Source organism: Acomys russatus, chromosome 19 (genome assembly GCF_903995435.1).
Source record: "Acomys russatus chromosome 19, mAcoRus1.1, whole genome shotgun sequence".
NCBI lineage: Eukaryota > Metazoa > Chordata > Mammalia > Rodentia > Muridae > Acomys > Acomys russatus.
Window position 1 is genome coordinate 33,748,668 of NC_067155.1, and position 12,839 is coordinate 33,761,506.

A 12,839-nucleotide genomic window follows, 5' to 3' on the forward strand; every position below is an offset into this window, starting at 1 on the left:
TTGTAAACCATTGACCAATATATCCCATATTGTAAATATAGAAGAGGAAATGAGGTTCCAGAGGTATAGATAATATCGTGTTTATATTTGATTTCTTTACTTCTTTCTGAGTCACATAAATTCTTTACTCTTTTTTTTTTTTTTTTAAGATTTATTTAGTTACTGAAGACAGTGTAGGGCAGTGGTTCTTAGCCATCCTAATGCTGCGACCCTTTAATACAGTTTCTCATAATGGGCTGACTCCCAACAGAAAACTATTTTCTCTACTAGTTCATAATTGTAACTTGGCTACTCATAACCTGAATTTCGGATTATGCATGATGGTCTTAGGTGACTCCTTTGATATGGTCATTTGACCACTAAAAAGATCGTGACGTACAGGGCAAGAACTCCGATTTAGAGTTAAGCTGTATCAGACAATCTTAGCTGTGTTGATCTGTGTAGACACAGTAAACATGAATTTTGACTCTTCCCCAAGTGGAGCCTCCATGTAATGTAGTTAGAAAGCAATAATTATTTTAATATCCACATGAAAAACGTTTTCCAGATATTTGGTGCCCCCTTGGTAATCTAGTATGAAATAAGATGGGAAGAGGGGCTGAAACTATAACTAAGTTGATAAAGAGCTTGTCCTATATAATTCTGAGCTCCTGAGTTGAGAAGCCCAGCGCCTGCTGGTAGCCCTTTGGAACTGACCCACACGCACTTACCAGCAGAAGTAGTCAGGAGGTCGATTTACTCAGTTTCAGACCCACACCTTACGCATGACAAGAAACAGGACAGAAAGTGGAACTTCTTGCCTCTGTGGAGCTCGATGTTTGGACATCGGTGTCCTCCTGCCTGATAGAAGCCCAGGGCCACTCCGGCCCGTGCTGCCCTCTCTGCGCCCTCGCCTTCTGCTACCCACTTCCCCCCAAAACCCAACACTAGACCTAGAGACACAGGCAAATGTCTCCAGTAAACCACAGCCGCAGAGGAGACCGCTATTCAGTTTGACCAGAATTCCTTTTCGTTGCCTTGCAACTAGGAAGCATGGCTGCGCATGCGCTCACCATGTCATGCCACGCGTGCCTACCTCAGCGCGTGCCTACCTCAGACTCCAGTGAAAGGAATCCAGACTCCCTGGCACAGTTCACCTGAAAAGCCCTGTCAATTGCAGCTCTTAAGCGGACTTTTCATGTCTGGCCCTTCACTGAAGGGAGCTGGACTTTTCATGTCTGGCCCTTCACTGAAGGGAGCTGGATGACGATGGTTCAGATGCTGTGCTCACCAGCTCAGGAGACCCAGTCATCACATTCCCCAAGGCCCTGAGATTGGACCCTGTGGAAGGCCCTTTGCCTAATGTATGTAGATCACTTGCATTCTTTTTTTTTTTTTTTCCGATCTTTTAGCATTTTAGAGTTGCTGCCATTAGACTCTCAAGTCATTCCTATCCCCTAAAGTTAAAGCGTGTCTGGTTCCTTGATTAACTTGATTTTCTTAGATTCCTAGAAAGATAAAGATGGCAAAACCTGAGTTTGGTATCCCTAGTCTTTTCCAGTGCTTGATTAAAAATTTGTGTTCCACAACTCTTGGATGTGTCCGTGATTTTTTAAATTCTGCAAGCATAGACATGACACTTCTGCCCTAAAATTCTCCCCTAATGCATTCTCTCGTTTGTGGGTGATATTTTAAATGGTATTTAAAATTAGGCAGTAACAATACGGGCAGTAAACATTGAACCCTTACCCAGATCTAGCCAAGGGACAGGACATTCTCCACAGATGAGTAAAGAGTGGGGACTGACTTTCACATGAACTCTGGTGCCCCATATTTGACCACGTCCTCTTATTGGGGAAGCCCGGTGCCTCTCAGGGGAAGGCTAGCAGGCTACCAAGAAGAGATTTGATACCCTATGATCATACACAGGAGGAGGAGGTCCCCCTCAGTCACAGTCATAGGGGAGGGGAATACGGTGAAAGTGGGAGGGAGGGAGGAATGGGAGGATAGAAGGGATAGGATAACAATTGAGATGTAATATGAATGAATGAATTAATTAATTAAAAAAAATAAAATTAGGCAGTATACAGAAATACAATTGATATTACTGCCCTGGTGTCATATCTGGAACCACTGTGGAACAAGTTTCTGAAGAGCAGGTTCAAAGCCCAGTCAAGCAGATCCTCCGCAGTGGTGACTCAAAATGGAAGAGAGGAAAATGCAGCTGTTGTCTCAGAGTTTACTATCCACAACTCTTGGAGTCTGAAGCTCTCGGCCATAGTCAGGAAAGTAGGGAGCTGGGTAAGGAATTGTCTTCCTGTGAGTTTGTCACAGGTTGTGAGTTATAGGGACTCAGCATTACACAGAACTACTTGTTGAGGACGAAACCATCCAGGCAGTGGTATCAGCATATCTTCATGAATAAATTACGAGTAGGTTGTGGAGTCCACTGGTGTCTTCACCACCATGGAGAAGGCCGGGGTCCACTTGAAGGGTGGAGCCAAAAGGGTCATCATCTCCGCCCCTTCTGCCGATGCCCCCTTGTTTGTGATGGGCATGAACCGCAAGAAGTGTGACAACTCACTCAAAATTGTCAGCAATGCTTCCTGCACCACCAACTGCTTAGCGCCCCTGGCCAAGGTCATCCACGACAACGTTGGCATCATGGAAGGACTCACAACCACGGTCCATGCCATCGCTGCCACCCAGAAGACTGTGGATAGCCCCTCTGGTAGGCTGTGGCCAAGGTCATCCATGACAACTTTGGCATCATGGAAGGACTCACAACCACAGTCCATGCCATCACTGCCACCCAGAAGACTGTGGATGGTCCCTCTGGTAGGCTGTGGCCAAGGTCATCCACGACAACTTTGGCATCGTGGAAGGACTCACAACCACAATCCATGCCACCACTGCTACCCAGAAGACTGGGGATGGACCCTCTGAAAAGCTGTGGCGTGATGGCTGTGGGGCTGCCCGGAACATCATCCCTGCATCCCCTGGTGCTGCCAAGGCTGTGGGCAAGGTCATCCCAGAGCTGAAGAGGAAGCTCACTGGCATGACCTTCCATGTTCTTACCCCAACGTGTCCATGGTGGATCTGACATGCCAACTGGAGAAACCCGCCAAGTATGATGACATCAAAAAGGTGGTAAAGCAGGCATCTGAGGGCCCATGAAAGGGCATCCTGGGCTACACTGAGGACCAGGTTGTCTTCTGCGACTTCAGTAGCAATTCCCACTCTTCCATCTTTGATGCTGGGGCTGGCATTGCCCTCAATGACAACTTTGTAAAGCTCATTTCCTGATATGACAATGAATTTGTCTCTGATCACATCGAAGACCAGAGAGTTTAGTTTTACAATTAAGCTTAGTTGTTTAGGGGTTAAGATGTTTTTAGGCCTAAGTGGATGTTTTAAGTTGATAGAAATGACATATGATAGATATTTATTTACACTCAGAACTTTAGACTCACCAACATAGGAAAGAAGCTTTTTTCAAGGTTGCCAAATACAAACAGCCAAAACACTATGAATGTAACATGTATATAATTCCTGATTATTTTGTGGTACTTCTTTCTGTATGTAATAATATAAATGTATATGTAAAAATTTAAAAATAAAAATAAAAAATATTTTTAAAAACAGTTTCCTCTGAACCCAGATTTTTAAAAATCCTAGATTTTTATTTATTTTATTTTTTTTTTTTATGGTTTTTTTTTTTTTTTTTTTTTTTTTTTTTTTTTTTTTTTTTTGGTTTTTCAAGACAGGGTTTCTCTGTGTAGCCTTGGCCATCCTGGACTCACTTTGTAGACCAGGCTGGCTTTGAACTCACAGCGATCCGCCTGCCTCTGCCTCCCGAGTGCTGGGATTAAAGGCGTGCGCCACCACGCCCGGCTTTTTTTATGGTTTTTTGAGACAGGGTTTCTCTGTGTAGCCTTGACTGTGCTGGACTCACTTTGTAGACCAGGCTGGCCTCGAACTCACAGCGATCCTCCTGCCTCTGCCTCCTGAGTGCTGGTTTTTGTTTGTTTGTTTGTTTGTTTTGTTTTGTTTTGTTTATGGTAAAATCCTAGATTTTTAGTTAATCTTGTAACTAGCCATTTCCCTGAGAGTGTTTATCAGCTGTAAGAGTTCCACTGTGGCATTTATATAAGGACACTTGTGTATTCTGTCACGTCATCTTCAAACAACAATATGTTAACTTTCTCCTTTCTGATCTTTACCCCTGAGGTGTCCTTCACTTGTCTTTTTGCTCTAGCTAGAACTTCAAGTACTATATTAAATAGACATGGAGAGTTAACAACCTCATGCTGTTTTTCATTTTAGTGGATGTGTTTTGAGTTTCTCTCCACTTAATTTGATGTTGGCTATAGGCTTGCTGTAAAATGACTTTATTACGTTTAGGTATGTTCCTTGTATCCCTACATTCTCCAGGACTTTTCTCATGAAGGTGTGTTGGATATTGTCAAAGGCGGTTTTTACATCGAATGAGATGATCATGTGGGGTGTTTTTTTTTTTCTGTCAGTTTGTCCATACAGTGAATTACATTTACTGATTTTTCATATGTTCAAACATGCCTGCAACTCTGAGTTGAAGCCTACTTGATTTCACAGTATTTTTTATGTGTACTTGGATTTGGTTTGCAAGTATTTTATTGAGCGTTTTTGCATCTGTGTTCACAGAGAAAATTGGTCTGTACTTCCCCTTCTTTGTTGAGTCTTTATTTGGTTTGGGTATCAAGGTAATTGGGGAATGTTCCTTCTTTTTCTGTTTTGTGGAATCGTTTGAGGAGTATTAGCGTTAACTCTGTTGGATTTTTAAATCCATCAGAGGACTGGTCCTAAAAGTACGTCCTCGTGCGTCTCTGGATTTCCTCGGTGCCTATTGTTGCAATCCCTTATTTCCTTTCTGTTTTTATTCATTTGAATTTTCTCACCGTGTTTTAGTTTCTTTAGACAAGGGTTTGTCTATCATGTTGCTTTTCTCAGAGAACCAATTCTTTGCTTTCTTGATTGTTTGTATTGTTCTGGTGTTTTTTATATCATTCATTTCAGCCCACAGTTTGATTATTATCTCCAAAAGTGTATTTACTTCTTTTTATGCTAGAGGTTTGAGGTGTGTTGTTATGTTGCTAGTGTTAATTTGTTACTGGTCCCGTTTGTCGATGGTCAGCCTTATTTTCCCTGCCTCTGCCTCCCGAGTTCTGGGGTTAAAGGCGCGCGCCACCATGGCCTGGCACAGACTCAGATTCCTAACGCTTGGGCTGCACCCGTGGACTACTCCATCCTTCCAGCCACTTGTGGGTCTTTTTTTTTTTTTTTTTAATGGTTTTTCAAGACAAGGTTTTCTCTGTGTAGCCCTGCCTGTCCTGAACTTGCTTTGTAGACCAGGCTGGCCTCTAATTTACAGAGCTCTGCCTGCCTCTGTCTTCGAGTGCTGGAATTAAAGGCGTGCACCACCACACCAGGCCATTTGTGGTTTTCCCAGAGTGTTTCTAGCTGGTGGATAGATGGCCACCCGTGGGGCTGTGGGGTTACTGCTGAATTATTGACATCACTCTTAGCAACGTCTTCTAAACCATGTGACTTTTGATCGCTTCTGGGTTCAAACTTCTGGCAAACTCTATAAAATTTTGAACAGAGAAGTAGTGAGGCTCCCCCGGCCCCCTTCTCCAGGGAGCATCTCTTAAAGTGCTCTGGGCTCCTAGGTCCTCTGGGGTCAAGTCACTCCCAGCTCTGTCGTCATCACTGCAGGGAGATGATGACCTTCCTGTCTCCTCGGACCAGAAGTTTCAGGCTCTCCCAAGATATTCAAGTTCTGATTTCCCATGTTCCTCTCCCTCCCGTGCCTGAAGCGCCATCCTTCTGAGACCCCCCACATTCCTCAGACAGCACAGTGGGGGGGAAAGAAGGTGGTAACGAGACCCTGGAGTTTTAGCTCAAGCTAGACCCTTAAGTGGGCCCCAGGAAACCCCTTAAGTGGGCCCCGAGAAACCCATTAAGCAGCGTTTTCCTGACTCGGAACAAGAATCGCTTGCCTGCTTTGGAAGAGGTTGGAGTATCAGGGGAGGCAGGAGGTGGGGGCGTAATGGGGTCAGCCTGCTTCCGGTTCCACAAAAGCGGTCCATGCCTGATACTGGTATTTGGTCATTTTTTTTGTTTGCGTTATTTTCAGTTCTGTTTGTGTTTGTGTTCGACGTGGACTCTGAAGAATGAGTACATCTCCAGGTTGAGGGGAAAATGACGTTCTGATGCTAGAGGCACGTGCACCGGATCCGGGAGAAACTTACAGTCAGGACACAGACGCGTTGTTGACTTGCCAATGAGAGCTGAGGCGGAACGCAGGGGAGGGAGAAATGTTTTAAAGTAGCTGTTGCGGGTCTGTATTGTGATGGATGGAGCTCAGACTTCTAGGCAGGAGCCAAGTCACCTTCTTGGTGCGAATCTGAGGTCCTGGGTGAGACTGTAAACACTTGCCAGAGTTGGTGTGAGGGCAATGGGCTGGCCAAGCAGAAGGGTGGGAGTCAAAGGGGTGCAATTCAGGGTCTGGGGTCTGGGTGTCTGGGTGTCAATATTCCATACAACTGGTCGGTCTCCTCCAGGGATGACAACGGAGCCCAAGAAGATGGCTCTCTGCAGAGTCAGGAATTGAAGCGCAAAGCTTCTAATGGAAATTCTTGTTTCATAAAGTCAATCAATCTCTCTCTCTCTCTCTCTCTCTCTCTCTCTCTCTCTCTCTCTCTCTCTCCTTCTGTCCCTCTCTCCCCTTCCCCTCTTCCCTATCTCTTCTCTCTCACCATTTCTCTCTCAGACTCTCTAGCATTTCACTTTTCCCTCTCAGTTCATCTTTCCTCTCCTCTTCCTCTGTCGCTTTTTCCTCTTCTCTGTTCCTCTTTTCTTAGTCTCTTTAGTCTTTCCCTCTCAAATATGTCTCCTTGCTCTCATCTTTTCCTCTCAATTTTCTCTGCTCTTTCAACCCCACTCCTTTCCCCCATACACACTAATCTTTTTCCTACCAGACCTCATCTATCTACCTACCCATCTATTGATCTATGGATCTATCTTTTAATCTCTCTCTCTCTCTCTCTCTCTCTCTCTCTCTCTGTGTGTGTGTGTGTGTGTCTGTCTGTCTGTCTGTCTGTCTCTGTCTCTCTCTCCCGCCCCTACTCTTGCAATCCAGAGTCCTCTGAGCCATCTGAGTTGGTCTGCTCCATCAAGGGCACCTGTCTCCCCCTCCCCCCTCAGCTGACGGTCTTGCTTTGTGAGCAGGCACACACTTGCCCCACATCCCGCCCTGGCTGTGCATCTTTCCAGCGACGCGCTCTCTTTGTCTCTCTGTGTACCTCAAAGCCCTTTGCTTTCTTTCATTCTCTTCTCGTTTTCTCCTCAGGTGGATGGAGAGATACAGACACATGCGAGAGATACAAAGTGCAGCCAGTTCCCCCACCCACCCACCCAGTATCAGCATCAGGAAAAGGACTAGTGCAGGGAGAAGCTGTGTGACACCCCCCCCCCTTTGATAAGTCACCTCCTATGGTCTCAGCTTCCTCGTCTATGAATCAATAATAATGCCTATTACATGCTTGTCCCGCAGCATCATAAGCTGTAAGTGTGTAGGAAGTGAGTCTGTGCAAGGATAGTGCTTAGGACATCATTTGTACATCGTGAGGACGCCGAAGTGGTAGTGACATCTGTTGTGGTGATGGTCCCTGTTCTCACTCTGTTTTCTCCTTCCCATCAGTGCTTAGAGAGAATGTGGAAGCAGACACTAAAAGGTAAGCTGAAAACAAACGATGTCAAGGCCCAGGAAAGCATGCAACAGTGTGAACAGTGTGGACGGGAATAAGAGAGATGGAAGAGAGAGAGAGAGAGAGAGTGTCAGTCTCAGGGTGTGCATGCATGCAGTGGTCAGAGGACAAAAGGTCAGTACTCATCTTTCACCTTACTTTGAGGTACAGTCTCTATTGCTCACCACTGCATACACCAGGCTAGCTGGCCTGTCAGAGTCTTTATTGCTCACCACTGCATACACCAAGCTAGCTAGTCTGCTAGTCTCTATTGCTCACCACTGCACACACCAGGCTAGCTGGCCTTCCAGTTCCTGTGTGTTCTGTACCCAACTCCTATCTCCCACAGGAGCACTACAATTACAGACGCATGACTGTGACACCTGATTTTACATGGGATCTGAGGAATTGGACTCTGGGTCCTCAGGCTCACGCGGCAAGTGCCTTCCCATCTCCCTTGTCTAGGGCTGGACTATTAAATGCATCAGGGTCGAAATGGTGAGATAGCTCAGCAGTTAAGAGCACTGGCTGCTCTTCCAAGGGTCCTGAGTTCAACTCCCAGCAACCACATAGTGGCTCACAACCATCTATAATGAAATCTGGTGCTCTCTCCTGGTGTGCAGGTCTACATGCAGGCAGAACACTGTATAAATAAACAAATCTTTAAAAACAACCCCCCCCCAAAAAAATATTGCTGGGTGTGGTGGCGCAGGCACTCAGGGAGGCAGAGGCAGGTGAACCGCTGTGAGTTCGAGGCCAGCCTGGTCTACAAAGAAAGTTCCAGGACAGCCGGGGCTACACAGAGAAAAGCTGTATCTCAAAAAACAAAAACAAAAAATTAAAAATTAAAAAAAAACATACATCAAAAAAGAATAAAGAATAAATAAATAAATAAATAAATAAATGCATCAGGGTCTTGGTGTCAGGGCAACAGGTGGGTGGAATCCAGGTAATTTACAAATCTCCACCTTGCTTCATTCTCTCTTCTATCCCTTGCTCCATCTCTACAGATAAACACTTGCATGTCAGGTGGGCTGCGCAGGTACACAGTGGGCAGGGAGCCAAGAGAAAGCAAGCACATCTGAATGTGTCTGTCTTGTCTGTCTTTTTGGTTCTTTTCGTTTTGTTTTGTTTTTCGAGACAAGGTTTCTCTGTGTAGCCCTGGCTGTCCTGGACTCGCTTTTGTAGACCAGGCTGGCCTCAAACTCACAGCAGTCCACCTGTCTCTGTCTCTGCTGGGATTAAAGGCATCTGCCACCACTGCCCGGCCTCATCATTTTTTTTTTTTTTTTAATGAGATAGGATTTCACTACGTATCCCAACTGGTCTGGAACTCACAATACAGACAAAGTTGGCCACCAACTCACAGAAATCCTCCTTCCTCTGTCTCCCAAGTGCTGGGATTATAGGTGTGTACCACCAGGCCCCACTTTTAACTTTGATTACATATATTTGTTTGTTTGTTGTGTGTATGTGTGCGTGTGTGTGCCTGCATGTGCAAATGCACAAGGCATATATGGTTGTCAAAGAACAACTTCTGGGAGTCAGTTATGTCCTTTTACAAATCAGTTACGGGAATGGAACTCAGCTTGGCAGACTTGGTGGCAAATGCTTTTATCTACTGAGCCATCTTAACAGCATTGTTTTTTTGTTTTGTTTTGTTTGTTTAGTTGGTTGGGTTTTTTGTTTTGGGGGGAGTTTTTTGTTTTTATGTTTTTGTTTTGTTTTGTTTTGTTGGTTTTCCAAGACAGGGTTTCTCTGTGTAGCTTTAGCGGTCCTGGACTCACTTTGTAGACCAGGCTGGCCTCGAACTCACAGTGATCTATCTGCCTCTGCCTCCTAAATGCTGGGATTAAAGGGGTGCACCACCACTGCCCAGCTTGTTTTTGTTTTTAACCCATTGGTACTTGCTAAATGTAAAGGCCATTCTGGCAGATGCATCACACACGTTATTTAAAACAGCCACTGACGCTGCCCCTGTGAGCCGAGGATGCCGCTGGTGTTTGAGAAGCTGTGACTCTCCCTGTGATCTCTGATGTAAGTGTGCTCATAATGAGCCCCAATGCCTCATCAGATCCCTCGGGGGAGGAACCTGTCACTGAAGGGAGAAAGGTGGCATATCGCACCAGAGGGCTAAGGACCTGGCTCAGTTGGTAGAGTGCTTGCCTGACATGTACAGAAACTAGGTGTGGCAGCATGTGTCTGTCATGTGAGCACTTGGGGAGGCAGAGGTAGGAGGAGTTCAGGAGCTTATCCAGCTATAGAGTGAGTTCTAGACTAGCCAGGGCTATATGAGAACCTGTCTCCATAACAACACCACCATGCCACATCAAAGACCAAAGCTCTGACTCTAGTTCCAGATCTCACTGTTACCTGAGCTTGCGCCTCAGCAGAATGCAGTGTGCACAAGCACACATGACCAGACACCTATGCATGCTGGGACAACTAGGAAGAGTGGGTTTTACACTTAGTTATTCATGGGCATGAGCACATACATGTTCATGCTCACGTGCTCACATGCATGACACAGCACACATGTGGAGGTCAGATGACAACATGCAAGGAGTCACCTCTCTTCTTCCACCATGTGGGTCCTCCGAGGGACTGACTTGGGTCATCAGGCTTGGCAGCAAGTGCCTCTCCCTGCTGAGCCATCTCACTGGCTCGAAAGAGCCTTTGTGTTAGGCACATTGGCCATAAATCCTCCTAAGATCTGTCCAGATCTGCCTCCTATGTTCCGCCTAGGTTAACACACATCCCCCATGCCTTTGCCAGCTGAGGTGCTGAGAACTGACTCAAGGCTTCGCACACTAGGCAAGGGTTCTACCACTGAGCAACAATCCAAGCTGTTGTTTTGTTTTGTTTAAGCATGTAGCCACAATAAAGCCCTGAATGACCTAGAACTGGCTCTGCAGACCAGGCTGGCCATGACACACAAAGATCCACCTGCCTCTGTCTTCCAAGTGCTGGGACAAACTCTAGTTTTAAAGGATCCTCTGCCCTCTTGTGGCTTCCTTGGGTACTGCATGTGTGTAGTGCGTAGATAAGACAGGAAAAAACACCCACCCAGGTAAACCGAAAATAATCCTTTTTCAAACATAAAAAGGTATATTTCAGTCAGGTGGTGGTGACACATGCCTTTAATCTCAGCACCCAGAAGGCAAAGTTCGAGGCCAGCCTTGTCTACAGAGTGAGTTCTAGAACAACCAGGGCTAGACAGAGAAACCCTGCCTCAAATCAAAACAAAACAAAACAAAAAGCCATATGTCTAGGTATTGTCTGGTGCTTAGATCAAGATAACATAGCTTCTTCTACTTATATAATTATGTCTTTAAAATGGTTTGATTTTACCTTTTTTTTTTTTTAGTGGAATCTCATTTATGTAGTCTTAACTGGCCAGGAATTTGCTTTATAGACCAAACTGGTCTGGAAGTCACAGAGATCCGCCTGCCTTTGCCTTGCAAGTATCTGGACTAGCGGAGTGTCCCAACCACCTTCAGAAAAAAAATCCATTTATTCCTTTATTGTGTGCATAAGTCAAGTGACAACTGGGGGAAATTGCTTCTCTCCCACCACTCTGTGGGCGGGGGGGGGGGGGGGGGTCAAACTCCGGTCCCTTTACCCTCCAAGCTGCCTTGCTGTTCCTGTTGGTGCTTGTGAGAAAGGCTTCATTACTGCGCCCAGGCTGGTCTTGAACTCGTCATGACCTTCCTGGTTCAGCCTCTCCAGTACTGGGATTGCAGGCATGTGCCAGCATGTCTTAATATTTTAGGGATTTCTTTGAGGAGCCTAAGCTATCTTTAAAAGGAATAAGATGGAGCCGGGCAGTGGTGGCTCACACCTTTGATCCCAGAACTCAGAAGCAGAGGCAGGTGGATCTCTGTGAGTTCGAGGCCAGCCCCGCCAATAGAGTGAGTTCCAGGACAGCCAGAGCTACACAGAGAAACCCTGTCTCAAAAAGACCCCAATTTTAAAAAAAGGTTTATTTTGAAAATAAAAACATAACCACAAATCCACCTTGTTATAGTGCCTCAGAATAGGAGAAGCAGAAGAGACATAAAGGCCTGCCTCTCATTTTACAGTGGACTCTGCTTGTGTTCAGCAACAGAGGACTGAGATCACGGTTCCCTGTGCGGCTGAGCTCCACAACCTGGCCTTAGTCCATCATGAGCTTCCTGTGCGGAGAGGGACCAGTGGCTAAGTACAGACGACAGCTCCAGTGATGGTGGGACTTCATCTCACCCTGCTCTCTCGGTCTCATGGCGGTGAAGGTAGGTGGGTGAGCACCTTCAAGGAAGCAGAGAGGGGATCCAGCCAGCTGAGTGTCTTAGGGGCGATGAGCTTGAGTTAGCTTTGTGTGTGTGTGTGCACACATGTGTGCGCATATGTGTATGAGCGTGTGTGCCCGTGTGTGTATGTATGCAGGCTCGAATGTATACAGTTCACATGTGTGCCCACACATGGACTCTAGAGGTCACCTCAGCTGTGGTTCCTCAAGCACCATCCAGATTGGGTTTTGGTTTGGTTTGTTTGTGTGTTTATCTGAGACTGGGTCTTTTTCTTGCCATGACTTCACCAACTAGACCAACTAGGCTATACTAGCTAACCAGTGAGCCCCGAGTATCCTATATCTATCTCCCACATGGTGAGGTTGTACGTCTGTGTCACCACACCTGACCTTTTTGAGTTGCTGTTGGTTTGTTTGTTTGTTGGGGGGTTGGTTTTTTTGAGACAGGGTTTTTCTAGATAGCCCTAGATGTCCTGGAACTCTCTTTATAGAGCAGCTGGCCCTGAACTCCCAGAGATGTGCCTGCATCTGCCACCCGATTACTGAGATTAAAGGCACCCACCACCATAGCCTAGCCTTGGCCTTTAAAAAAAAAAATGAGTCCTGGGGGTTGAACTCAAGTCCTCACACTCACAAGACAATACTTTCCCATCTTGGGCCATCTCTGCAGCCCCAGAACTTGAGTTAGTTTTCAAGGAGTACTAGAGGCATTGCTCAGTGAGATAATGCTTGTACCCTCTAAAGATACCTCAGGTTCCCCAATAAGATAAAAGAATATCTGGATG

The 12,839-nt window shown here is 45.9% G+C and overlaps 1 pseudogene; it reads left to right on the plus strand.

The window, feature by feature from the left end:
• The first annotated feature begins 455 nt into the window (after positions 1–455).
• Positions 456–4,470, plus strand: LOC127203331 (glyceraldehyde-3-phosphate dehydrogenase-like; annotated as a pseudogene).
• The last annotated feature ends 8,369 nt before the right edge of the window (positions 4,471–12,839 follow it).